The 25765-nt window shown below is 40.7% G+C and overlaps 1 protein-coding gene across 4 annotated transcripts in view; it reads left to right on the forward strand.

Annotated features, from left to right (window-relative positions):
- The first annotated feature begins 1053 nt into the window (after nucleotides 1-1053).
- Nucleotides 1054-25765, forward strand: part of lhfpl2a (LHFPL tetraspan subfamily member 2a) — a 38531-nt gene continuing 13819 nt past the window's right edge. The window contains exons 1-3 of one of the 4 annotated variants that reach the window (XM_085414435.1): nucleotides 1054-1276; nucleotides 13080-13143; nucleotides 15107-15194. The gene's annotated coding sequence lies outside the window, so the exon portion shown is untranslated. Of the gene's footprint in view, nucleotides 1277-13079; nucleotides 13144-15106; nucleotides 15219-25493; nucleotides 25614-25765 lie in introns of those variants that run through there. The other 3 variants (XM_085414436.1, XM_085414434.1, XM_085414437.1) reach the window with 3 other exon arrangements.

Consider the following 25765-nt stretch of genomic DNA (forward strand, 5'->3'; position numbering starts at 1 on the left):
AAAAATGAATGCCTAACCATAACCGAATTGTAACCCTGACACTAAAACCACATTTTGAGCCTCAAAAAGGCCTTCAAACTTGTGAGGACCGGCGAGTGTGTCCTCACAAGTGACTGTTGGTTCTCACAAGTATAGTAGGATGCAGATTTCGGTCCCCACAAAGATAGCTAGACAGGAACACACACACACACCCAGTTGCCCCTTTGAACAGCAGGTGGGTAGGCCTTATTAGAAATGACCATATTAGAAATATCTCCTCTGTGTGACATCATAAAGGTCCAAATTTAGAAAAGTTAAGAGTTTGCTGCCTGAGGTTTGGCCTCACAGGGATTACTGGTACATACTCTGACCTCATTATTTCAAACTTCAGCAATGTTTAATATTAGCACCCACCTCTGAAATAATCTATTTATAACAGAAAATTAAGGAAACACACATCAGGACTGCTTTAAATTACTTTAAATCATAATGGTTAGATATCTTCTTTACTCAAAAACAAGATTGTTCACTCTCAGTAAACATGAAGCAATAATTTTGACTAAAATGCAACTGAAACATATAAAACTCAAAGGTTTATGTATTCAAATACTTTATCTTTTAGGAAAATGTACTCGGTATAAACTAAATGGATACCAATCACGTACATTTCATTTGACCAAATTTCATTAAATGTAACATTTTACATTGTACATATGTAAGAAAACATGGAAAAATTTACATATAATTAAATTGGCTAAAATCAGCATTTTGGGCAGAAATGTTTTGCCTGGTGCTTACAGGCTGATATACGACCCCTGAGTGAAGAAAGTCTATTTTTTCTGATATTAATACTTATTAATTAATACAGTGTTTTGTCCAGTTTTTCAATTAGTTGGTGAAAAAAAATGAAAATACACCAAATTCAGAAATATATTGGTGACACATTAGACTACATTTAATACAATTAAAAAAAATTATCATCGGTTTTCAAGAGTCCGCTGAGAGTTGCAGAGAGGCAGTAACTGGTGGGTTTGGGGCGGGCTCTAGCGGAGCAGTCACTCCCATCCATCCTAACAGCAGTCCTGTCTGGGTAGAGGGTCGGACGCAGGGAGCCATTCATTCTTCTCCGGTGAAAACGTGGAGTAGGATGAATAGTCTGTGAGCGAGAAAATCAAACTCTAATCGAAACAGATAGTCAAGGCAAAACCTGCACAAACTTCAGAGAAGGCACAAAAAGAGATCATCCCACTGTGAGGATTTCACAGCTCCAGATCCGCGCCGACTGCAGCTTTTACACGTAAGTACGTGCGCAAAGGGGGAATGTTTTAAACAGTACTGTTCTTCCCTTAACAATGGAGTGGTTATTCTTTTCTGAAACAAGCCTGAAAGTGGAGAATCTCTTCCAGACGTAAGTGACTTTCACGGGACTTTGGCTGGTTTTTGTATTTCTCTCGGAGCACTGACGGGGAAACTCGTGGCAGAAAAGCCGAGTAGTCGGTTTTTTTGCCATGTAATGAAGCGCACTGGGACCCCAAAATGATGTCACTGTGACACCAGTCTGTTGGGTTTAGTTCTTTTATTAAAAGTCTCACCCGCGGATGACGCACGCGATACAATAAAATGCGTAAATTTGAGGTTTTTATTTTATTTTATTTTTTTAAGGTTAGATAAAACGATCATCAGTAGTTGTACCCATTTATGCAAATTCCAGTTTTAAAAATTAAAAATCCCTTCTTTTCTTGGTGTTTTGTTACACCTTGTTTGCAAGTTGTTAAGAACCATGAAACCTTAAAACTCGCATTTGGTCCTTAAAATGTCATGTGGTGGTGATGATGATGATGATGGGAAATGTCACACAGGTCTTGTTTGCTCAATAGTCACAAGTCAGTTTACTGTCAAAGAGGTCGATATGCAACAAATCACATTTGAGAATCTTTGATAACTGATTCATCTTTGTGTGATCTAGCTCTAAAGCAACACAGCATGATTTTTATTAATATTTTTTCAATGAAAACGTGCCATCAAAAGGCGTCATTAACCCCAAACACCTGATCCCTGCCCGGATTTCCTGTGTCAGTGGGCATATTGAAAGTTTAAAGTTGCTACGCTATTGAAACTCTAAGAGAAAGTCTGTCAGCGGTCTTGACAAAGTGCTACACAGATCGTTGGCTTGTGTTTCAGCAGTAAACCTGAGAACCGGTTGAAACCTCTGAACCAGAGCCTGAGAGGGACAAAGAGCAGCGACAACTGGCTTTTGAGCTCTCTGCACACAATAGATTTCAAAAATGTTGTTTTTTGCTCTAATACATAGTATTGTTGTCACTTTATAGCTGGGAAGGTCTTGTTTATATTCTGTAACTTAATGATGCTTAGTGAATGAATGACTGCAGCATTAAAGACAGCGGTTGCTTGAGGTCCACTGTCAGGGCTTGCCAGTGGTTTGAGTTTATGTGCCAGCACACGTGGTCCCTCAGGGCTCTGTGTTTGGCCCATTAAAAAAAGGAAAGAAAAGCACGAGCTTCATTCGTTACAACCCGGCAGAACTCTCCTTTTCCCCCCATTCAGGCCACAAGAAAAGCAAAATTCTACCAATTTTTTTCTTTCCTTTGGAACAGTTCTTACTTTTTTTCCCTCTCCTTTCCTAGACTAAATGGTAAACTTTCAAAGCATGGGGAAAAAAAGACACTGCCTGCCTCCTTTCTCCCACCGATGCAGATGATGCAGTTGGCGATGCTTTTTAATGCACGATACGAAAACATAAAACAAGAGCTTTAACTGCTAAGCCATTTACGCAGACCACATCATCTGCCTTTCGTGCCTCTCTGAGCTTTGATGGTAGTGCCTTTGTCATTAATCCAGGATTCTGGCTGCAGTTTATGGGATTGGTCAGTATATTTCTCCTGGAATGAGGGCTATTTTCAGTAGAGGATTTTGATCTACATCTTCCCTGTGCATTTGGATCCTAAATAAATACTGTGAGAGTAAATGTTGCCGAGTGGTCTGCTGATAGAAATCAGACCTGGGCTCTATCAGTGTTTGCTTGAAACCAAAGCCAGGACCATAGTGTCACTATGACCAGAGTGTGAAATCCACTAATTGAACGGCTGCTCCCGTGTCAAAGGTTAAACCAGATGACTCCAGCAGGCTGGGATTAACATCTGGAATACAGTTTGTTCCAGCAGAGGCCTCCAGTGTAGATGGCCGAGATAACGAGGCCGGTTTATTTGCATGGCACTTCCTCGGACTACTGTAACTGCTGCACGTGTACATTAGATCATTCGCTCACACATCTGTTTTTCCACAATCTGTGCTCTTTTTTTATTCCTTTTTTGTCTCCCCACCTCACCACCACCAATTGTATTCTTTTGTGTCTGCAAGTGTGGCCAGTAAAACTTTCAACAGGAGCATCCAGGAGGAAGCGCTCTATGAAACCAAACATCACAGGTTTTATTTAATATGCCTCTTGTTACCCTAAAGTTTGTTTATTTGCTTATAAAGTTGACGTAATGTGAGGAAGACAGTCTTAAAATCTTGACAAACCCAAAGTGGGTCACATTACGTTATACCGTTTCCATTCCAAGCTTCTAAAAAGAGTATTGAATTGAAAGCAGCCGTGAGTCTGACTTTTGTTGATTTTTTTCATAGCATGGCCTCGGAGACAGGCTGCTTGATCAGTGCTAGGAGAACTGTCTTTCACAGTCTGACACAAAAGCAACTGAGATGTTTTGTCATATGATCACATATTTTCCCCCGTTCTCCATCTTAGTGCTTTCACTTTTTAATTGATTAACGAACTTCAGTACCAGCTACTTCCTAAACTACCATCATTAATGTTGTAATCTGGTCTGATACTGACGACTAAAACAGTGTTTTTGGCTAAAAGATGGCTGTAGCTTAAGTGAAGTCCTGTTTGGAAACCTTGAGATGACCGCTTTTCTCTGCCACCTTCTCGGTGAAACCTGATTTTGTGAGCAAAATGTGCTCATAGGCTAGCTTGTAAAGCTAAAGTTGTTAGCTAATAAGTTTATGCCCTGGTGGCCACTGGAAGGAATGCATATTTAAGACACTTTCTTGTTGGCTTTACTTTTCATGCTTGGAAGCCATCTTTAATGCTGTTTTCATGTGTGCATAACTTTTAGACAACCCTTATTTAACAACTAATGAACGGTGGTTCCTTGTCCTGTCTTCTGATTTGTAAACACAACTTCAGAAGGGCACTGTGGTAGTCTACAAGACTGACCTTTCCTAATGTGTCTTTAATGTTGTCAGAGCTTTTAAACCTAACTATGACTTTCCTAACTGACATTCCCAAAACTGACCAAAGTAAGAAAACAGCGAGGGAAAGTGACATTTACAAACGGTCCTCTTTATGAGTCAAACTCCAGTGTCATGGTTGAAAGTCACCTGTGCCCTCTCCACCCCACCTACCTCCTCAGATTCCTTAAGTGGGGTGTGCAAACACTAAGGCTGGTGGTTTTTCCTCTCATACTTCTTTGAAGTCCATGAGAAGGCCGCCTAAAAGGAGGCATGCACAGTTGGTGCATTATAGTTCACTAGCATGGTCATAAGAAACTGTCACTCGCATGGATGTCTGCATCAAGCCTGGTGCTCGCCTTCTGATGATCCACGTTCTGTCACTAAAACCTAAGCACACCCAAGAAGATTCACATAAATGTGAATTCTGTTTTCCTCTGACTCTCTCCGCCCTTCATGCCCCCACATTGTTCCTGGAGATGAGTCTCTCCTGGGGGTACCTATGCTTCCAGCAGCTCTCCTGTTTACTGGGAAATCAGCATGGTGGGGTCACAATAAGAAATCCCTCATCTTACACTGGAAATAAAGACCTGTCCAAAGAAATGACTAGTAGAGGAAGGAGGAGTTGGTGGGGGTTGAGGCGGAGGGGTGTTGGGTAAAATGAGGAGAAGGAATCTGCACTGGGTTTTGTCCCTTTGTAACGAGCTGTGGGTCAGTCTCAGGGGAATGGACGGCAGACAGGCGGAGGGTTCTGCAGCTGCTTGGCCTGAAGCACTTCATCTAGTCCCTGAGCAACTGCAGGCTCATTAAACTGCACTGTTTCTACTCAACATTAACTTCAGTTTATGTCTCCTGTTTTCGTCCATGCCATCCATCGTTGCTCTTTACTGGCAAATGTTGTATGAGACATGCTTAAATATTGATTAGGCTGGAACTGGAGTCACCCTGGGACTTGGTCTGACAGCTGTATGCTAATGATAAAAGGGTATAACCTCCCACAATAGGCAGTCTGTGTGCGATGTGCGATAAGATGGTTTGTGTTCAGCTTGGCTGTGGACATGGAACACGTTTTGTGTGAACAAGATTAGTCTACATTGTGTGTTGCGTGTGTGTGTGTGTGTGTTTCTAATTCACACAGTATAACAGAAGATCTGCAATGACGACAAAGTCATTGTAACTGAAAAACGAATTATTGTCTGTCTGTTTCAGTTTTGGGAGGAATTTTCATCCACATTACTGAAGTTCTTTCACTTGTTTAATGTTGATAAATATTGGGGAATACTGCTAGTAAATTCCCCTGCTTTTTCTTTTATACTAGTCTGCTCAAGAATCCTTTCATTTTCACTCACATTCATTGCTAAATCCCAGAACAGCTGAAGGATCCTCCAGCTGGTCTGAGCCAATTTTTCTCAAAACCACACATCTGATTTTCTCTGTTTGAGTCAAGGTTCCAGCAGCACTATGGAAACCTTACTTTGGTTTGGACTGGCAGGCTGTCACTGGTCATTATCGCCACTGTACGCTGGTCCAGAGCAAAGCGAATCCAATGGCTGTAACACCCTCTGGCTGCATTCTGCCTTGGCACACCTACTTTGAATAGAGATGAGTCATTCTAAAAGTAAGGCAGGTCACTGGTTTGAGCTAATCCTGTTCATGTTACTGACTGTATTAACAGTAAATTGCTGTTTGCCCCCTTTGGAACTGTTGCTATGCAAGTCAAGCTTTATGTCAGTTTACAGCAAGTTACTTCTGAGTAATATTTTTTTTTTTTAAACAGTGGGTCTTGTCCCCAACAAGTGAAAAGCTCAAATGGCAACTGTTACTAATTATAGTTTATGAAGCAGATGAACACTGAACAGTCATTATTTTGCTGTAGTGGTTTTTTTTGCTTTTGGGACGGCTAACAGAAACGCTTAACTGCACTACTTGAGCTCTGCACATGTCCTTCAGGCAGATTAAGTGGACTTTAGAGAAGCATAACTGGAAGGACTATTTGTCCATGGTGTTTGCAGCTGTTTATGTTTGCAACCAAGTGTAATCCCTTCTTAATGTTATTGCAAAAACATATGCTCTTTAAATAAAAAAAACAAAAAACAAAACATTATTACTGTTTCTTTTCATCGGGCTTATCTATTTAAGAAAAATACTGTCAAGGCTATAGCTTAAATAAGGACATAAATAAAGACCAAACCTCCGGCATATATAATGAGCTGACGTGACTAGGCTAAACGGATTTGGAGACAGGACAGATTTCCAAGTTGCAGCCTCATTATTAGATGGATTCTGTTTAATATGTCTAGTTAAATCAAGACCAACACAGTTTTGGCTGAAGTTGGTGTCATCTCTCTCTCAATCTTAAGTCATAAGTAAACATTTATGCAGTTGCAGGACTTTGTTAAATTTGACTTTATTTAATTTACCTTTGCTTTTATTCCAACACCTTTATGAAATGTGCATATTTGCTTTGGAGAAAGCAAAAAGAATGCAGAGAATGAGGCATTTCTTTGTTTGCTCTTGTCATTTGGGGCGGTCCTGCACAGCTAAGTGGTATTTGCCAGCTTAAGACGGCAGGGATTGTGTATTGGCTCTCTGTGTGGAGAGGGTAAACAAAGGCATGACAAAGTGGATAACAGAAGACTTTAATAATAGGAGTTGGAAGCACAGACAAGTCATAAAGGACATATGTTTCAGAGCGCACCATGGATCAGAGAAAACAAAGATATTAAACAAAAGAGTGCAAAGAGTAAGCATAAAGATAGTAAGATTAACTGGAATTTTCTTGTTATACCCACTGATGAAACCACTAGTTGTCCCACAGAACACTTACTCAGAGGGGTATCGCTTTCTGAAAAGCTGCCTCTGACTAGGGCTGCTCAATTAATCGAATTTTAATCACGATTATGATCTGGGCTTTCAACGATCATTAAAAATGACTGAGCCGATTATTAGCCCCTCCCTCATTTATCCGCGACACCTTAAAGGCCGGTCCGTGAAAATATTGTCGGGCATAAACCGGTCCTTGGCGCAAAAAAGGTTGGAGACGCTGATTAAGAGGACCCGAGGGAAGCTCGGAAAGCTAAGCAGAAGTTATTTGGAGAGTGACTGCCGTTGGTTGAAAAGAGAGTTTAAAAAAAAAAAAACTTCAGTGGTGTTGCACACTATTTTATATTATTTTTTTAAAGTCACTGTTAACCCTTTAAAGCCAGTCAGAGCAGCACGCTCCGTTTTGTGTAACTATTTTTTAAATCCCTGTAGAACCTGAACCGTGTAAGCTAGCGCAATAATTTGTTTTGCATATGAAACCAGAGGAGTTGTACTTACAACTTATGCCATCAGCTTGTCCTCGGTCACGGTTTCCTTCCACATATAGCTTTGCAAAAATTGCATAAAAAGGCTTGCAGGAACAAAAACATAATATTCCAGAAACACGCTTTGCCGATCCGATCAGCTGTTCGTAACACTTCCCACAGTGAAACAGAGGTCAGCGCGAACTATCACATGTCCGCCATTTCCTGGCCGAAACCGGAAGTGATGTCATTTTCGCGGAAATTGTAGTTTTTTACTTGTAGGCCTTAAACCTATACTGGTCATGTTTGACTTTTCTGTGTCGTTTCTGGGATGCTTAGAACTCGAATTGCACTGCTGGAAATAGTTTATTTTGATGCACATGCTGTTTTCTTTGCAAATTTGCATCATAGGATTGTTTTTTCTTTTTTCCTGCAGTATATAAAAATTGCTGTATCTCCAAAATAAAACTATGAAGACACTCAAAATAAATTTCCTGTTGTTGTAAACTATTTTTTGCAACTTTTTTGTATTTAAAGCTTTGAGGGATAAACCTCTTAAATTTCTCCAAGTAGAAATATATGTAAAAAATACAAAAAACGATTTTCAATTTTTTTGTAGTTTATTGCACTTTTTTTGCAATTAATGTAGTTACTATGGACTTAATGCATACATATTATTAAAATATGGGCTATAACAGTTGTATAGCAACTTGAAATGCTCCCACAAATGGCACTACAACATGTAAAAAAAATAATATAAGCTCTGGCGGACTTGGTTCTATAGTAGGTCTTAAAGGGTTAAATAAATATCGTCAAATAATCGAGATCTCAATTTCAGTGAAAATAATCGTGATTATCATTTTTGCCATAATCGAGCAGCCCTACCTCTGACCTCTGACCATTCATCTGTCCATCTACAGCTTGGCTAAAAAAATGCCCATAGAGAGGTGATCATGTCCACACCAAGATGAGTTTAAAAACAGCTTGTATACTTTTGAACATTTAGGGCTTCCCAGGGCTCATGTGGTGTAAGAAAGCATTCAGGTGACAATCTGCGGGAACTGATCAATAGACTGCTTGTGTGTACTGGCAAACTGAGCGTGCAGATTCAACTTCCTGACCTTAGCACCAGTGGATTTACACAGTGAGGTCCATTTTCAGAATCCATACACTACTATAAACACAGTTTTGGCTCAATATAGCACCAGGGCAATGATTGGTTGACTTTACTCAATTCCAGCAAGGAGTAACATTGCACTTGTGCAGCATTGACACATAGCTGAACTGTTTTCATCGCACTACCTACCACTAGAGGTAAATAACAGTATAAATAACTGTGATCTGACCTTTTTAAAAGCCACCTGAAATGTAAATGAAGGCCCCTTAACAGCAATTTCAGATTGTTGTTGACAGTTTAAGGGCAGACATGCACTTAACCAGATCTTATCCTCTTCTCTGGATCATTAGGCATGTTGAAGAAACCGTTAAGCTTTTCTCACTGAAGAGCCATCAGATTCCTGGTGGTCGATGGCCTGTGGTGCTCAGTGGGAATCTTTATCACCTCAGGCTCAGGGATTCACCAGGGAGACAGAGAAGAGCTTGGTTTTCCAGACATGATAACAGAACCTGGCAAACATTAGCCAGGCTGCAGTGCATATACAGATGAGGGCAGGAGGGGTGTGTGTGTGTGTGTGTGTGTGTGTGTGTGTGTGTGTGTGTGTGTGTGTGTGTGTGTGTGAACTCATGTGAAACTTTTTTGCCCATTATATCTGTCATCATGTCTGGGAGAGACTTGGCTCTCATCCAATCCAGAGAAATTACCCTCCTATCCACATTAGGAGAGCACTTAATACACCTGTCTTCTGTTATTAGGGAGAGGTCGATGACTTCATCGGATTTGAACAAAGGCGACACACACACACACACACACACACACACACACACACACACACACACACACACACACACACACACAAAGCATTTTGAAATCTCTTCTTTCTCTTTGATTCAATTTCTCTTGTTTTTATGAAACTGCTGCAGCTGTAACCATCTGTTATGTTCCACGTTGCTCTAACACACTAATCACTGTAAGGTGACATCATCTCTGTGTGCTCTGTGCGGTCTGTGGTTTACAAGCAGGACACACATGCATCCACGCGCGCGCACACACACACACACAAGGACATGAGGAAATTGGATCGAGTATGGATAATCATTGCATTAGTGCAGTGTGTGTAATCAGTGTGTGCCTAAGGGAGTAAAACACACCTTGTGTTTTTACTTTACACACCGAGCGCTCTCATAGCAGTTCAGCTTGTGCTCCAGTGTTGAGGGTTTTTGTTGAATGGAAAGGGTGTATGCTTGCATCGAAAGGAAGTGGGGGCTAAAGGAGATACTAGCGTGATGTCACTGAAAAGGATCAATTTCCGTGTCCTTATAATTATTGTGAAGAATTCTGAGAGTAAATGTTCGGATTTTTAATTGTGTTTTTGAATGTTTCAGAAAAACACCATGGACAAAGTTACAGTTAGCATGCCTGACTAATTATCTGATTACCTCAGTGTGAATGCCTGGGTGCACATGACACGGCTCTGTTTTCAACAGGGCAAATGCTAACTTAATTAGTTAGCTATTAATAACTAACTGAATATATGATTAACAGATGTGGTCAAATCAATTGTGGAGTTAGTGCTTTTCTATCTCTGTCATACAATAAGTGATTAATCGGGTACTTAATGACCAGATTAATCAGACAAGGTTATCTCGTACGCAACGTTCACAGAGGTGTGTAGGGCACACCTAATGGTCTCTGTTTCTGTCTTTCTGTTGCCATCAGTTGATCCCCTCATCCCCAAGCAGTCGCGGCAGGTTGTTGCCCGTACATTAGCCTGTTTCTCAAAGGGGTTTTTCCTTCCCACTGTCACCAAGTGCTTTATCATAGAGGGGTTGTCGAATTGTTGCAGTTTTCTCTGTATTATTGCAGGGTCTTTACCCTACAACATAAAGCATCTTGAGGTGACTGTTGTGATTTTGCACTATATAAAACTGAATTGAAGTGAAACGAGTGTGCACTCAATGTGGAAGCTCCACAGGAACCAGCAACCCAATGTTTTTGTGTTGTTTTTTTTTTTGTTTTTTTCTTGTCCCTGTTTGAAGACCTCCTGGTGAGGCTTTCAAAGCCCTTCTGTTTCAGCGCTACAGCTACAGTAAATGTAACACAGCTGAGCAGGAACAAGCAACACTCATTATTCTCCGCAACCGTAATGGCTTACTTCGTGTTTTTGTGTGTTACTTTTTTTTTTGCACATTTCATACATTTTGCATAACTAAATAAAGTCTCACTGTCAGCTGCCACTTGTATTTGATTTTAGCACTAGTGAATAAATCTGGGACTCTCCACCATTTGACCCTAGAGCTGAAGAAGCTTCTCGGATGAGAGGTGAAACGTCTTCAGGCAACTTAAAGAAGTCCAGACGCTTTTCTTTCCAAGCTCCTTAGACTACGATGACCTGGATGACTGAGAACCTTCACAGACACTAGTGAATAACATTAGTGCGCTTGTCCCATAAGCACAATACTGAATGCACTGTGCTGCCACTGAGCGGTTTCTGTGGTGCTGATGCAGCAGCAGTTTGATAGTCATATAAAAATGTTCCAGTCTCACACACATACACACTGGCTGCTGTCTGCTATGATGAGGTCATAGTTGGTCAAGTCTGTTTTGTATTGTATGAACAGAGAGCAGCTGTAATGCCCATTCAGCTCTGGACTTAAGATAGAGGGCTTATATAACCCAGTGTACACTGACAATATCTATTGTGTTTCTGTAAACTCTGCAAACACATGTTCCCGCTGGGTTTACAATGGCAAATATTTCCCAGTGTTCATGCCTTTTGAAGTTGACCTTTCAGACCACAAAGGTGAGTTGCAGCTTTGAGTTCCAGAAAAATCTGCTCTAGTGCCTGATCTTCAGCACTCTTTAAATATTTACTCACTGACGCGCTTCAGCGATTGCTCATAATCGCTTTGCAGTTTGCAGTGCATTACAGTGATTACTGTTCAGAGAGTGAATTGGGTTTGGGGTGCTGGCTGTTTCCTGACACCTGTGTTGTATGTGTGCGTTAGCCTGAGGGATGGGGCTACCGAGCTGCTTATTTTTAATGAGAATGCTCTCTGCTTAGCCTCACATGCCTCTCATTACTGCCCGCAGACCCAGAGAGTGAAGAAAAGACGAGGATGGGAGAAATAAATATAAAACAGATGGAAAATGGTAATGAAAGATCCTTCTGATTTTGATCCTCACTGCCAAATACAGTATCAGTGCTTGGTGTGTCACAGCCTTGATGGAGAGTAACGTATGATTTACATCAAACAGCATCCAACTTGGGTCCTGCATGTGCAGCTACAGAAACATTTGAAGTAATAATTACACAGGACCAATACAAGTGGTTCCATACCTGATGTGAAGCTATAGGTAACCGGATGTTAGCTTAGCATGCAGTGCACAGTTTTCACTGTTTTCAATCGAGATGTTAAGAGAATCTAACAAGCAGATTTTTTTCTGATTTTGCAAATATGGGTGCGCTGATCTTCTCATCAGAGTCTGTGCAAAAAGAAAAAATCATCTAAAAAAATTATTCCATTGGAAAATGGCAAACCTCTTTTGTCCCTTCCATTCAGCTCCCCTGTTCCCAAAGCTCTTAAATGCTATAAGAAAGACCCTTTTGTGGCGGACCTGGCTGCAGTGAAATTGCCTATGGTTCCCACATAATAGCCTGCCATCTAGTCTGGAAGGATTCAACAGCTGAGCTCCAAACACCGACATCTAGCTCACCTAAACTAAGAGGTATTAGGTTAAATGTGTGTTGGGGCATTTTTTTGGCAATGCTTTAGAGAGGTAAAAATAGTAGTTGGTCTGTAACACTTGGGGAAAATCCCCTCAGCTGTGCAATTTGGAAAATAATTCACACTGTTGAGTTTCCCCAGAGGACAAAACTGAACTCAGAACATCAATCTGAAGTCTTTTCCTTATCTGTTATTATGTATTTCAGGGCACTTTTCTGTAAAGTTGTTCTTCCTGTTTTCCAGCCAACATATTGATTCTAAATTCATCCAAAATCACAGCCAAAGGATCAGATTAAGTCATAGCAAGTGCGCTTTCAGTTTTGACTCTCTGCGAAAAATTGAACTTAGCTCGGGGGAATATCATTGACTGAGAGGCCTACTGGCCTGTGGTTTATTAGTGTAAGTCCCAGTGATCCCAGAGAAGCTGCTGTGTGTGTCTTGTATTATTTCAAGCTTACGCCAAGTTTTTGTGGCAGGATACTGCTTGTTTTCCCACTGTTCATAAAGTCGATGCTAGTGTCGATTAGATCTTATTTGATTGAGAGATTTCAACACAAACACAATCTCTCTTTTAGCCACAGCTGTTGCTTTGAATGGCTAACGGAGGCATATTAGTTTATTAAAGATCATTTTTTGTGTACCTTGTAGCTTATCAAATTCTTGTAGAATTTTTACAAAATATTTCATCAGTGCTTTTTTGTCCCCATTGGTCAGGCTACAGAACAATCCCAGTGGAAATGATGTTTTCTCAGGTATAGAAGAAATGAGATGGCTTATGGTGAGTACTGGAAGTAAAGTGATTGGATAGTATTGGATTATTTTACTGGTTTTACTGGAAAATCTGGTGTAACTGAGATAAAAGTTTAAGACATGATGAAGTGTACATAATTAAAGAAACAGCACCAACTGCACAAGCATGACAAGCTTGTCGAGTTCAGTAACTCCAGTTAGTGGAAAGAGGGCCTAGCAGCAACCTATTGGCCCTAGTTGCATACCTATCAATCAAAGTGGACACGCCCCTACAAGAACAATTGTATAAGAACAATTCTCTCACTTTAGAGTTGTTATGAATTGTTATGAAGGGTGAATCTGTCCATGGAGGTTAGAAATGTTTTTTTAAAGTGTCCCTAGTGTCCCAGGAACCCTCACCTTTCAGCTTTGGAGTTTGCTGCTCGGTCAGTTTGGAAGCTAAAACATCATGAAATAGAGATTGTGGATAAGTAATTTGAATTGAATTTGAATTGCTGACAGTGGATCCCAAAGAAACTGCATGTAATCATTTTGGAATTTGTGAAAATGTAGGTGGTCTCTGTCTCCACTGTTTGAATCAGTCATGGATTAAGAGCATTGTCAATCCAATGCTGGCAGAGAAAAGGTGTCCTTTACCGTCACAATCTATCATTCTGCCATCTGCACACAAACAAGCAAACAAACAAAACTTCTGCTTCCTTTTGAGACAGTCTCTGTGTTTGCTGACCTGTTATCATCACCTAATCTGGTCCACTTATCCTGTGTTGGTGTTTCTGTGCAGTCTTGTTATGTCAGAGTACTGACCTGATCATTAACTTAGCTGAGTGCTATCTCTGGACAGTAACCATTAAAAGGCCCCAACATCACTGAATAAAAGGGAAGAGAGACTGCCATTAGTCAGTTATCTGCAGCCTGTAGAGTGTGTCTGCCGTCAGTATGAAGAGGGTAGAGAAAGCTGAATGTACTGCTGACAGCTGAAACATGTTTAATTAATCACTGTCAGTGGTGCTGTTGAGATTTATTTTGTTAGCTCCAAAGTGATTACTTTCTTGCTCCTTGTATCGACTGATAATGTAACGATTTAGTATTATTTTTTTATTAGTTCTTGTTTTACTCATGAGTGTGTTTCTGCTGTGACTTTTAGATCATAGGATCAGAATTTGGCACTAACAACTTAAAACCATCACGGTTTGTATCAACAGCTCAGGCTGCTGCTGCTGGGACCACCATATTTTTTTGGCACACTTTGGGCCCTGCAGTCCAAACTAAGCATTGTTTAAACACCACACCATGCCTACCTGATTATTGGTGCTGACCACGTCCATCCCTTTATGATCCCTGTCATAAAGAGCTTATATATATAAAATATGGTCATTTGAGTCAATATTGATGGAACAATAAACACAAATGTGACCATTGTAAGGACTCTGGATTGAGCTAGCTGACAGAACAGACACACTGCGTGTAGCTAAAGTAAAAATGTTCTAAAAATACAGGTTTTTCAACTTTTGAATATGAATAGAAGTAATATGATAAAGCCGGCACGATAAGGTTGGAAACACGAAGAACACAAGCAGAGTAGTCAAACACTGGGTTGAAGTTGGTTTTAAGTTTTCCTGAACTGAGGGAGTGATTCAATAGTTGGAGTTTGTACTGCAAACCTAACATCTGGACAGAAGATATTGTAATTTCTTTGATGCACACAGAGCTTAAGAGTTTGCACTGTGGTTGTAAACATTATGCAACTTTGCTACTGAGCCCCAACTGAGGCTGCACCTCTTCTCTTTTTTTATGAACATGTGAACCAGTTTAAGAGTTTCTCCAGGTGCAGTTGCTCCGTAGTCTCGGGTTTAAATGGAAAATACCAGTGAGCAATGAGGAAAGGATGCTCATTATTGTTGGGGAGCCAACAATGACTGAACTATAGCCCTCTGGAGATGGTGTGTTTTTGTCATTTGGACTCATCACTGCTTCGTTCTTGCTCTCTACAGGTTGTGACGATCTGAGAGAAGAGCCTTACGTCTGGATTTCACCGAAGAGATTTTGCCTCTGCATCCACTGCCGGGTCCTGCACAGGAGGTCGGTGTTGTCGTTTGTTGTCACGTGCGTTTTTCCTTTCATTTCATCTGTGCTCTTTGGTCAACTGTAAATATATAGCTTTTCCTCTGGAGCAAAACAAAACAAACAGAAGCATGATTTCCTGCTTTTCTTGTCATGATATTATTGCAGTTCCTGGCACCTTTCTGTTTCTAGTGGAAACACAAACTGTTCCCATGGTCCTATTGTTCCAGGCAAGTGTTAGGTAAATCTTGTAAATCCCAATTTTAATGGATGCTTAAAAGTTTCATTGCAACACCTAAGCTGATCATTTTGCTGGTGTTAAAAGTCAGCAATGCTTTTATAGTTTCTGAAGTTTCTTGCTCAACAAGCAACCTGATATGTGGGTTTAAGACTTTCCATGGTAACACAGCGACCTCCACCAATCAGAAATGTCGCTGTTCCAATTTGTTTAGATTGTTGGTCGAGGAGGGTTTTTTGTGACACTGCAAATAAAACAAGGTTTCTACTGGAGTGCTCACCACCACTTCACAATGTCGTAGCTCACAGTAAGTCTGCTTTGAACAACAATATGAATCACTGTTCATATTGTGCTTTTTACTGGCCCTCATTGAATCTGCTCTGAGGTAGCATAGGTAGTTGGCGCACTTGTACTGTTGTGTCTGTGCTGCAACAGAGCAGATAGGTATCTGCACGGAAACTGCATGTTCCCACACTGACAACAAAATCTGTGTCAGATCCTCATGTGCTCATGGACGTGGAAACTGCTGTGCCGGTACCAGTAGAATCCTCGTCTCTGTGCAGCCAGAGACCTACGCAAACCGACACCAATGCAAGGCTGTTAATCCAGCTGCATATTCAACAAATGTGATTCAGTGTATGACTTTCTTTTTTCTTCTTTGCTTCACCGCGAATCGTCTTGTGACCCCAGAGATTTATGAACCATGAACTTTGATTTAACTGAGGGCAGAAAAGCATCTTCAGCAGCTACACTCAGTCTTTTCATTGTCTGCCATGCTGACTCTTAAAATCTGTTTGATATATGTCTTTCTGGATGAAGTAAGGAAGTTGGGGGGTGTCCGGATGGAGAAGCGTGTTTTTCCAATATGGAGGAAAACAATGGAGTCGGAGATATTGTGCAGGAGACCACCTGTGAAGGTCATTTCAAAGTGGAAAGCCCCAACTAACACAATAAACAAAAAAGTGTTTGTCACTTTGCTCTTTAAATAGGGAGACTTTGTGTCAAGCACTCACTTCCTGTTATCTCATACTTGTTTTGACTGAACCTCATTTGTCTTCACGCTCTGTTTTAAACACATCCAGTTTAACTGAATCTGAAGTGTTCAGTCATAATTCAATCTGAAAGCTTTTATTTCCACTCATGTTTTTTTCAGTTAAATTTCATTTTAAAGAAGGATGTCTGAGGTTGTTATTCTTCCAGTATGAAGCATGATGGTTTTTATCCTCACGTCAGCTCCAATTTAGACCGATTTTTATCTATTGTGTCTGCGGGATGCAACAGTGGTACAATCTGACAAGAACAGGGTTTTTGCTTGGTATTCATAAGAAAAGCATGACTTTTCAACACTCATCTCTTTGTCCGCAAGTGAAAGCACCTACACATCTCACTTTCCTCCCCCAAAACCAGTCTGACAAAAGCAACACGCTTCTTCATTTCCCACCTCTTCTTTTTGTTCTCAGCATCTCCTCATTTGTCTCCGTCCCTCATCTACTCACCTCCTACACATGCTGTGTTTTCCCAAGGGCCTGAAAGTGGGGGATGATATCACTTGACACTTTTATTATCCCAAACTCAAGTGAGAGCGAGTCTGGTGCCAGCATTCCTTGGTAGTGCTTACTTTTGATTTTGAGCAGAGTATCAGGTTAAGTGCCCTCAACAGCCATGGCTGTGTCCCCCAGGGGTGTTCGGATAAAGCAGGTAGAGCAGTCTCCGTTTGCAGGGGGAGTTTTTGTTACTCTGAGCTATAGTGGGAAACTCAGCTGGGAGTAGCAGGTCAGCACCACAGGGAAGTCAGGATTAAACTGCACTCATCCCGAGCACAAAACACAGTGAGAACAATGCTTTTGGCCCTTTCTAGAAGGAGGGACAAATGGCGTCGACCCAGCTTAGCACAGTGACTGATTTCCTGAGTCTGGGGGAGAAAATAGGATTTGAAGTGGAAGGACTTTTCCCCCCACCACGACCCCCTGCGTTTTTGGACCCCAGGGCAGTTTGCAGAGCTAAGGTGGGGCTAGAAATGGTTAAGCACAATGGAGACAGTGTTAGGCCTGAGGGGCCCAAACGCTGCAGCTCTCTTAACAGTGAGGAAACAGGAGTGCTGGTGACTCCTCAGGGCTCTCAAGTCCATCAGCAGCCAGAGGAAATAGGTGTGAAGAATGTGGCCCCTAATTTCTTAAAGTGGTATTTTCTCTTAGTGGAATATTTTCATTTTTTACTGCACCAACACTGAATCCCTGGAGTCTGGCCAGAACTCTTAAGTCAAGATCATGCTTTATTAATTTCAAATAGTACATCTAAGGTGTCTGTTTTTCTTCATTTCCTTCAATTTTCCAAAACATAACATAAAAAGTGTAATTAGTTTGCTTTGATTTCAATATCAACTTGCAAAATCTAAATAGTCACAGTGAAAAATGCAACAGCTTAACAGTTTTAACATTAAGTATAAGTTTTAAGCAGATACAGCACTATAAAAGTTTGTTTAAGGTCCCACTGAAATACAAGACTGAGTCGGTTACCATATAGCTATCAGTAAAGGATAACTTACAATCCTGGATATTTCCTCCAGATTTGCTATGTAACAGTTTTGAATTGAATCTAGCTGATTCTCAGCTGTATTACAGTTCATCTCCTCAGGTTATAGCAACACTGCTGAAGCCAAAAAAGGACTATTACAAGTACTAAACGTATTAGACATTACTCATTACTTGACAGAGAAAGTAATTTGTTACATTACTCATTACAATACTTTCTCATTACTCTGTTAAATGATTTTTTTTCTATCTTTCTGTCTATCTGCACAGATAATTAAGCTTTGTCAAGTAACAACATAACTTGAATTGAATTTAGTATAATAACGCATTACATTACTGATTTAGTGAATGTGATTACAGTAGCACTCCTGAGTAATGCTAGTAGCACAACAAAACATATGAGATGGCTAAGCTGGAAACCCTGGAGATGAAAAAGTGGTGCTGTTGTGGAAGTGCCAAAAACCACAGTTCATAGCCATTTGTGACTGACTCCAAAACTGAGTGAAACACTGTAGAAAACTGTGTTAAAAAAAACGTAGGATGCCACATCTTGTCTGATTTTTGAAGCTAAGGACGGTCATGCCTGGTTAGTAGTTGGATAGGAGACTCCTCAGCCACTTATTCTCAGCTTCTTAACTGCTAAGATATAGCAATCTGGAGTCAGAGCCGAGCCAAGAAGAAAAAAAAACCTGTCTTCTGTGGCAGGCAGAGAGAATAATCTCTAACCCCTCCTCTTCTGTGGCGATCCGGTTGGCCACCCACTTTGACGCCAAGCTGTGATATGTCAGATGGTCGTTGTTTTCCTTCACCCTCTTAACCCTCATGGCGCTGGCTAACCGTACGCCGCTTGTGATATGGTCAATATGAGAAGATGAGAGATTGTTGACCTCTGGCTTCCTCCACAGAGGCGCAGCTGAAGAATGACTTTGTCCTAAACTGGATGTGGATCACAGTGTAATTCCCCTGCAGAAGACTTAGGTCTACCAGAATCACTCCTGCTCCACCTCAGCAGTGACACACAATCTGTCAAGATTACATAAACAGATGTTTCTGGGGCGAAATGGTGACCGCATGCACAGAGATCAAACAGAGGTGTGCATGTTTAGATCCAAATGTGAATGTGTGAACCGTTGGTATTTTATGATGTTCTTCGTGTTAAAAAAAAAATACTGTTGTTCTGTTCTGTGGGGGACGTGTTATAGCGCCACACCTCTCACAGGTGTGCCCCCTGCTGACCACTAGCTGTGGCTTCTGTAAACCGTACCACCATTATTCCTTTTCCCTCCTTGTTTCTTTCCCACACTCCCGCCTTACTTCCTCCCGAGCTCAGTGTTGTGATTCCCTCACCTCCAACACACATGTGTGTTTTTGCTCCAGCGGTACTCCCGAGAAAGTTGATAAAATAGCAAATATGCTGCAGAGATAACACTCCCACGCTAAGATGCGGGGAAGTAAAAGCACCGCTGACGAGAGCTGAATGGATAAAAACGAGCGGTGTGATCTCGCTGGGGAGATTTATCTGTCTCCTGACCTCAGCTGTCGCATTAGATAAATGGATCGCTGTCAAATGTGTGAATAAGACGCTGAGGTTGTGAGTGACGATGAGCCAGTGTCAGTGGAAACTTACATCATGTTTGGCATTGCGTAGCATGAAATGAGATGGCACAGGCTACACATACCCAAATATTGTGATCAAAGTGTATCTATAGCATAGAATAAAGTAGTACTAAGATCCTAATTTTAAAAAACAGATTGTGACGAACTCAGTCAGTATGCTGCTTGATATTTGCTGACCTGTTAAGAAAGTTAATGCCTGCTTGTTTTTTTAGCTAAAGAATCAGTATTCTTCAGCTGACACCGTACAGTCCTGCCCAGAATGTTATTTCAGTAGATGTGGACCTCGTCCCCTGTGTGTGCGTGTCGAACATCTGTCTCCATGTGCCTGCTGATGGGCCTCAAGCAGCCGTGGCCTTGAAGTGGCAGATGGTCATAGCGGCTCCCTCTGTGGGATTCAAACTCAGCTCAGGCTTCTCCGATTGCGCAGAAGCAAATGTACATCACTGCAGTCTCCCTACATACATTTGTCACCCCTGAGCTGCTTTTAGGCTGCACTGATGACCCCGAGGTGCTTTTTTTGGATAACTAAGGAAGGTTATAAAAACAGGGATAACATTTTCTTCCATGTGCTACCATCATGTGCAAGATGCTCTGTTTTTGTCTGGGTGTTTGTTTAGTGCTTTAGAGATTTTTGTGTAGCAAACTGCATCTGATTTCAGCACTCAGTAAGCTGTCCCCCCCCCCCAAACTGGAAACTCCATAGGCTCTCATCAGAGCCAGATATTCCATCTGTCCATCCATTGCCTCCAACTCTTTCCATATTTCTCTCCTAATGCCATCTCTTTCCACCGCAGTTCTTAAAAGCGAACTCGGGGCAGCCTCTTAAGGGTGGCTGGACGTTGGAGTGACATAACATGTGCAGGCAGAGCTCAGATTGAAAACATGTGGAGATAAAGCCTCAATGAGATATCTGTGGCATGTCTGGGAAGCACGCATTGACACGAGCCCAAATAAAGCATTTGGTTTCTCTACTATGAAATCAGTTCCTTCCTGACTCAAACTGGGGCTTGGGCACACCTGAGTATTCAGGTCACAAGTGCATACACAGTCATGTTAATAAGTTGTTTGTTTGTTTTTTATCATTATTAATGCAAGTGTATAAAATCAGAACATGCTTCGGGTGGATAAACAATAGAGTTCTCTATAAGTACACCAGGCAGTAGTAGCTCTTTCAGGGACCACATTTAGCCATGACTCGCAAGATAGAAGAAACACCATTCAATCTGTCACAGTCAGCTGGGATATATAAAGCACTCCCAAACTTGGTTTCAAATCCAAAAGCTTGCAGATTTTTACACATTTATTTTGTTTATTGGGCTACTTGGGGTCAACAGAAGAAGCACTGACACGTTATAACACTACACAGCTGCTTCATGTTCAGTGTTGTGTTTCTGTCTCTGAATGGATGTAAGAAGAGTGTATATTTCTTTTTGCTCTTTGTTCACTTTCCACCAGCTCTAGAATGAAACATGTGGCTCTAAATGCTTCATTAGCTACTATTATTCACTTTGTGAGTCCAAGCAGACAGAACACATTTGGATTTGAGACTTTTCTCATAGTGAGTGTGAGTTAAAACTGTAAAGTGATGAGATGTCCCGGCCCATCAGATTTTACTTATTTTCTTATCTTTCTTATCTTCCATGTTTCAGAGTTAGTTTTTTTTGTCTTTTGGTTACTTTGTTACTTTGAAGTTCACTTTTCCCATGTACCTTGTGATTTTCTGTGTTTGCTTGTTTCCTCCTGTGTCACATTTGCTCCCATGTCTAATTGCCAGTCATCTGTGGATGTATTCCTGTCTCATTATTAACTCACTGAACTTTACATTTCCTGGATGAGCCCAACAAAGACTTGACATTTGTTGTTCCGTCCTGCATTGATATTCCATTTGGAGAACCAAAACAATAACCTGCAAGCCTGAAAAAGGCTGTCAACCTCCTTTTAAAAGGAATAAGGGCTCAGGTGATAGCTTTTTGTGCATGTGTAACTATATACATCATGAATCCATATATATGTAAATGTTTTTAAGTTTTTATGAAGAATTAGGGCTGTTTAGACACATTCATTTCTAATTTTAATGATTATTACAATTTAAATATATGTCATTTTTTTCTGTTGATCAAAACAAATGTATTTAAATACTTTTTATATTTATTGTGGGAGGCTAATGAGAGCATTTTTTGTAATTGGGCGAAAAAATTCTTGTTTAGGTTTTCCCAAAAAAAACAGACAATCTGGCTCCACTGTCCGTTGGATTTCTTTTATCAGTCGCCACCCCACTTTTTATTCTCTTCCTTTAAGTCTTCATGATTCCACAGACAAAAGTCTGTCGAGGAAAGATGAATGACTAGCAGCTCAAAGCAAGACACCTTATGTTCTATTTGGATCTGTATGAATGATGTTTTAGCCTGGCAGGCGTCTGGTGTGTACATGTAGATGGTTACTCCCTGCTGATCCACTGGTCTTTGATGTGAGCGTCTGTGCTTTGTCAGAGCTCCTGAGGCTGCCAGGAGAAATCTCTGAGATGTTGGTAGCTTTCTCTTTGTCTGTGAGAATCAATTGAAGTCTCTGGGTGTTCTGAGTTTGTATCTCTACATAACAAATATCGTATCTGAGAACTAGGCCCACTCACAGTCAGGATAATGAGTAAAAATATTAACTGAAAGTGGAACTGATTGGTGTCTTTTCGGAGGACTTTTCGCCCCAACATCTTGAAACAGCGATTATCTGGATAAAAGCTTAAGCAACAGCCAGTGTGCAGTGACTCTGTGTGCAGTACATGGAGGTCTGATAACAAAACCAAACCACAGGAGTATAAAAGAAGTAAATTGAACAGTGTGTCTTTTCTGATGTAAACCGCCAACCTAAGTGTATCCAGCTAGTTCTACTACATTAGTATTCGAAGCAGTAAATGGCAAGAAGCACATAACCGATTAATATTAGTTAAAATAATTAAAGATTATAAAAATAATATAATAATAAATAGCACATATAATGATTATTATTATTAAGTAATTTCTGCTTAAGATTCTTGAACCATCTATATTGTGATTACACTGCCCCTTAAATTTGTTTTTCATTTATGTACCTGTGCATATTTTGTGACATAAAACACCTAAGTATTGAGTAAAATGAGGAGTACCATAGTATCTGACCTTTGACCTGGGGGTGGAGCAATCCTTTCTAGTGCCAAATCTGGATGTGGCACAGTGCTAGCTACTGCTAAGACTACTAACATTTTTTATGTATGTTTGAATTGAAATGAGTATATTTAAGAAAATATGTGCATGTGCAAGAATATCTGAAGAATTACTTTTAGTTGATTAGAGACAGACTCTGATTTCCGAATCAGAATCTGTTTTATATTTTAGGGGTTTCTCCACTCCAAAACACCTGGTTCAAATGATCAGTCAGGCAGTTGCAGCCCAACAGGACATTTGAAGGAGGTATGTTGGAGCAGGGATTGAGATCACTTTTTGAGAGCATTGATTGATGTGATGTGTAAGCAATCAAATCATGCACTAAAATGATAATGTACAAAGCTGCAGGAAATGAGCACAAGCAGCTTTCATAGGAGGATAAAATTTGATTGGACGGTTAGGGTAATAAGTACACTCCCTCGGTGAGGACAGCGAACTGGATGAGAGTGACAGCGAGTACAAGAGGGTCCCAGAATCAGGTCTGAGGTACAGTTAGGAGATCAGGGGTCAAACTCCCAAAAGAAAAGGGTGATTTTTTTTTTCTCTGAAAAACAAAAATGCATGCTGTGTAGTTTTCTTTTCTTCATTGTTGTAGTTTTTTGTATTATTTTTATTCATTTATAGATTCTAACAATTACTGCTTACTATAGTAGTAGCTAGTAGTTAGTTAGCTAGTAGTTACAGTGTTACATTTAACTTTAGTCTTGTCTTTACTTTTGTCTTGTAATCCTAAAAATAAAGAAAACTGTAAATTACTTTTTAATATAAAGAATAATGAAAGCTTATATTAAACAAACAAGGTTAACCTGTTAATTAGCTAGCTACAGCTTTTCACTTCTGCTGGATGCTGCGATCACACTGTTGGACGGATATGAGTGCTCTGGTTTCTAAAATCATTTGACATAAAGCGCCACTGTATCAAGAAATAATAAGAATTTTGAATTGTATCACTGCTATTACAGAAAACTGTATGTTCACAGTATAAAAAAAATTAAAAAGCCTGGAGCCTTCGTAGCTGTTTTGTTGAGTGTGACTGGGTTGAATTAAAATGGCTCATTTAACTTCTTCCCATACAACTCTACCGTAGGAGGAGGATGAGTCACCAGGGTTTATTAGAAAATAGGTTGAAGTTTTATTAGGTCTAGCATGTATACATCTGCATTCACAGGCTGCATTTTTGAACTGTTCTGGCCTGACTTTAATTGAAAGTGATAAGAAAGGCCTCTTCCTCATGCTTTGCAGGTTGCATTCAAGTGTCTAACTGACCTATTGGCTTCTCTTCCTGTTTGCCTCCTGCCCCCCCCCCCCCCCCCCCCCCCCCCCCCCCCATTTTATTATTTTTTTGTCTTCATATGGATCTCATTTGCGAGTGAACACAAAAGTCAGAGAAACACTGTGGCTTAGTGCACTGTTGGCTGAATGCACACAGTGCTGCTGTAAGCAATCCCAGGGCACTTTTCTCCCATCAGCCAGAAAGGTTAATCCATTAGTCAGACATCAAACCATCTGCTCAATCAGTCAGTTAACAAGCATCGAGGCAGCTATCTTTTACAGCAGTCTGATGTAACAGGATCTGTGTGTGTCATCGTTCATGGACCCCTTTTTAATAGAAACAAGCCTGATTACAATTTTTGAGTTTTACAAACTAAATAGCAAAACCTATTTATATTCAGTGTGCCATTTTATACATTAGTGAACAAATCCTGCACTTCAAAGGTTACGTATATATAAGCTATATAAGTAATTGTTTTCTTTAGGTATACTTGCATACATACTTATTCCTTCCCTCTCACCCAGCATATGCTACAATCTCCCAGCTGTTCTAGGGGGGATACTGAAACATTCCGAAATCAGCCAATAGACGTAATCTCTTCCTGGGTCTGCTGTGGGATATCTTCTCAGCTGGATGTACCCCAAGCACCTCACCTGTGACAGACACCCAAACCATTCCAGCTGTGCTCCCACCAAATAATCAAGCTCCATATCTATACGACTGAGCTCAGCTGTCAGTTCCTTGCTCCATTCATCCTTGACTCATATATAATGAGCTTCTCCACCTGAGGCAGCCACTCGTCCCCACACAGGAGCAGGCAATCCATCCTTTTCCTGCTGAGAACCATCATTTCAGACTTGGAGATGCTTATTTGCATCCCAGCTGTTTTGCACTTTGTGGCAAGTGGTCAATCAGGTCAGCATGACCACCCACATTCAGTCCCAAGCCCAGCGAGCTTGGCACTGCAGCTAACTCCACCTAGAATTTCTATCCATAAATGTTCCCAACACATCCAGTAAAAATGGATGCAACCAAAATATGTAATTTACAAACCAAATTATAGAAATGCCATATTGTAGTTTATTATTAACATGGATAAATAAGTGTTAAACCAGTCTATTTTGAAGTGATGCTCACACAGCTGTATGTTACCCAAATGCTTAAAGTTATATATTTCAGATTTAAGAAATTGAAAATGCAAATCTTATTGAAGCTGATAGTGAAATGTTGGGCTTGGATGATTGAGAAGGTGCAGTGAGCCATGAAAACAGAGCGAGAAGGTGAGAGAAACTGAAACCAAGAGAGAAAGAGGAGAGAAACCCTGGGCAGCTCCACATCTTGTTATTTTAACCCAGATTCAGCACTGAAATATGGCCACCATGTGGACCCTTTCAGAAAGTTTGGATCTGCTGTCAGTCTAGCCAATCAGAGCAGATGCATTGGTCCAAGAGGAGGGACGGTGGGAGGGTCCTGGAGTCTCGAGCGTGAGGGAGGTTATTAAAGTGTGTGAGCAGAGGAGAGCAGGGGCACAGAGGCCGCATTTACAGGAGAGCTGGACTATCCACAAGCCAATGGAGACAGGTTGGACTATTGTCTCATTTCTCTTAATTTTCCTGATTTCATTTCCTGTTTAAACAACTGGGTTGACTCCTGGGGTAAACTAAATCTAAAGAACTGCCTTGCTGATGCAGTAAAATAGCATACCTTGGTCTTAATCACAGACTATTTATAGT

Source organism: Rhamphochromis longiceps, linkage group LG7, assembly GCF_057381845.1.
Source record: "Rhamphochromis longiceps isolate RC_006_pf linkage group LG7, R_longiceps_female_GT1.1, whole genome shotgun sequence".
Classification (NCBI taxonomy): Eukaryota; Metazoa; Chordata; class Actinopteri; order Cichliformes; family Cichlidae; genus Rhamphochromis; species Rhamphochromis longiceps.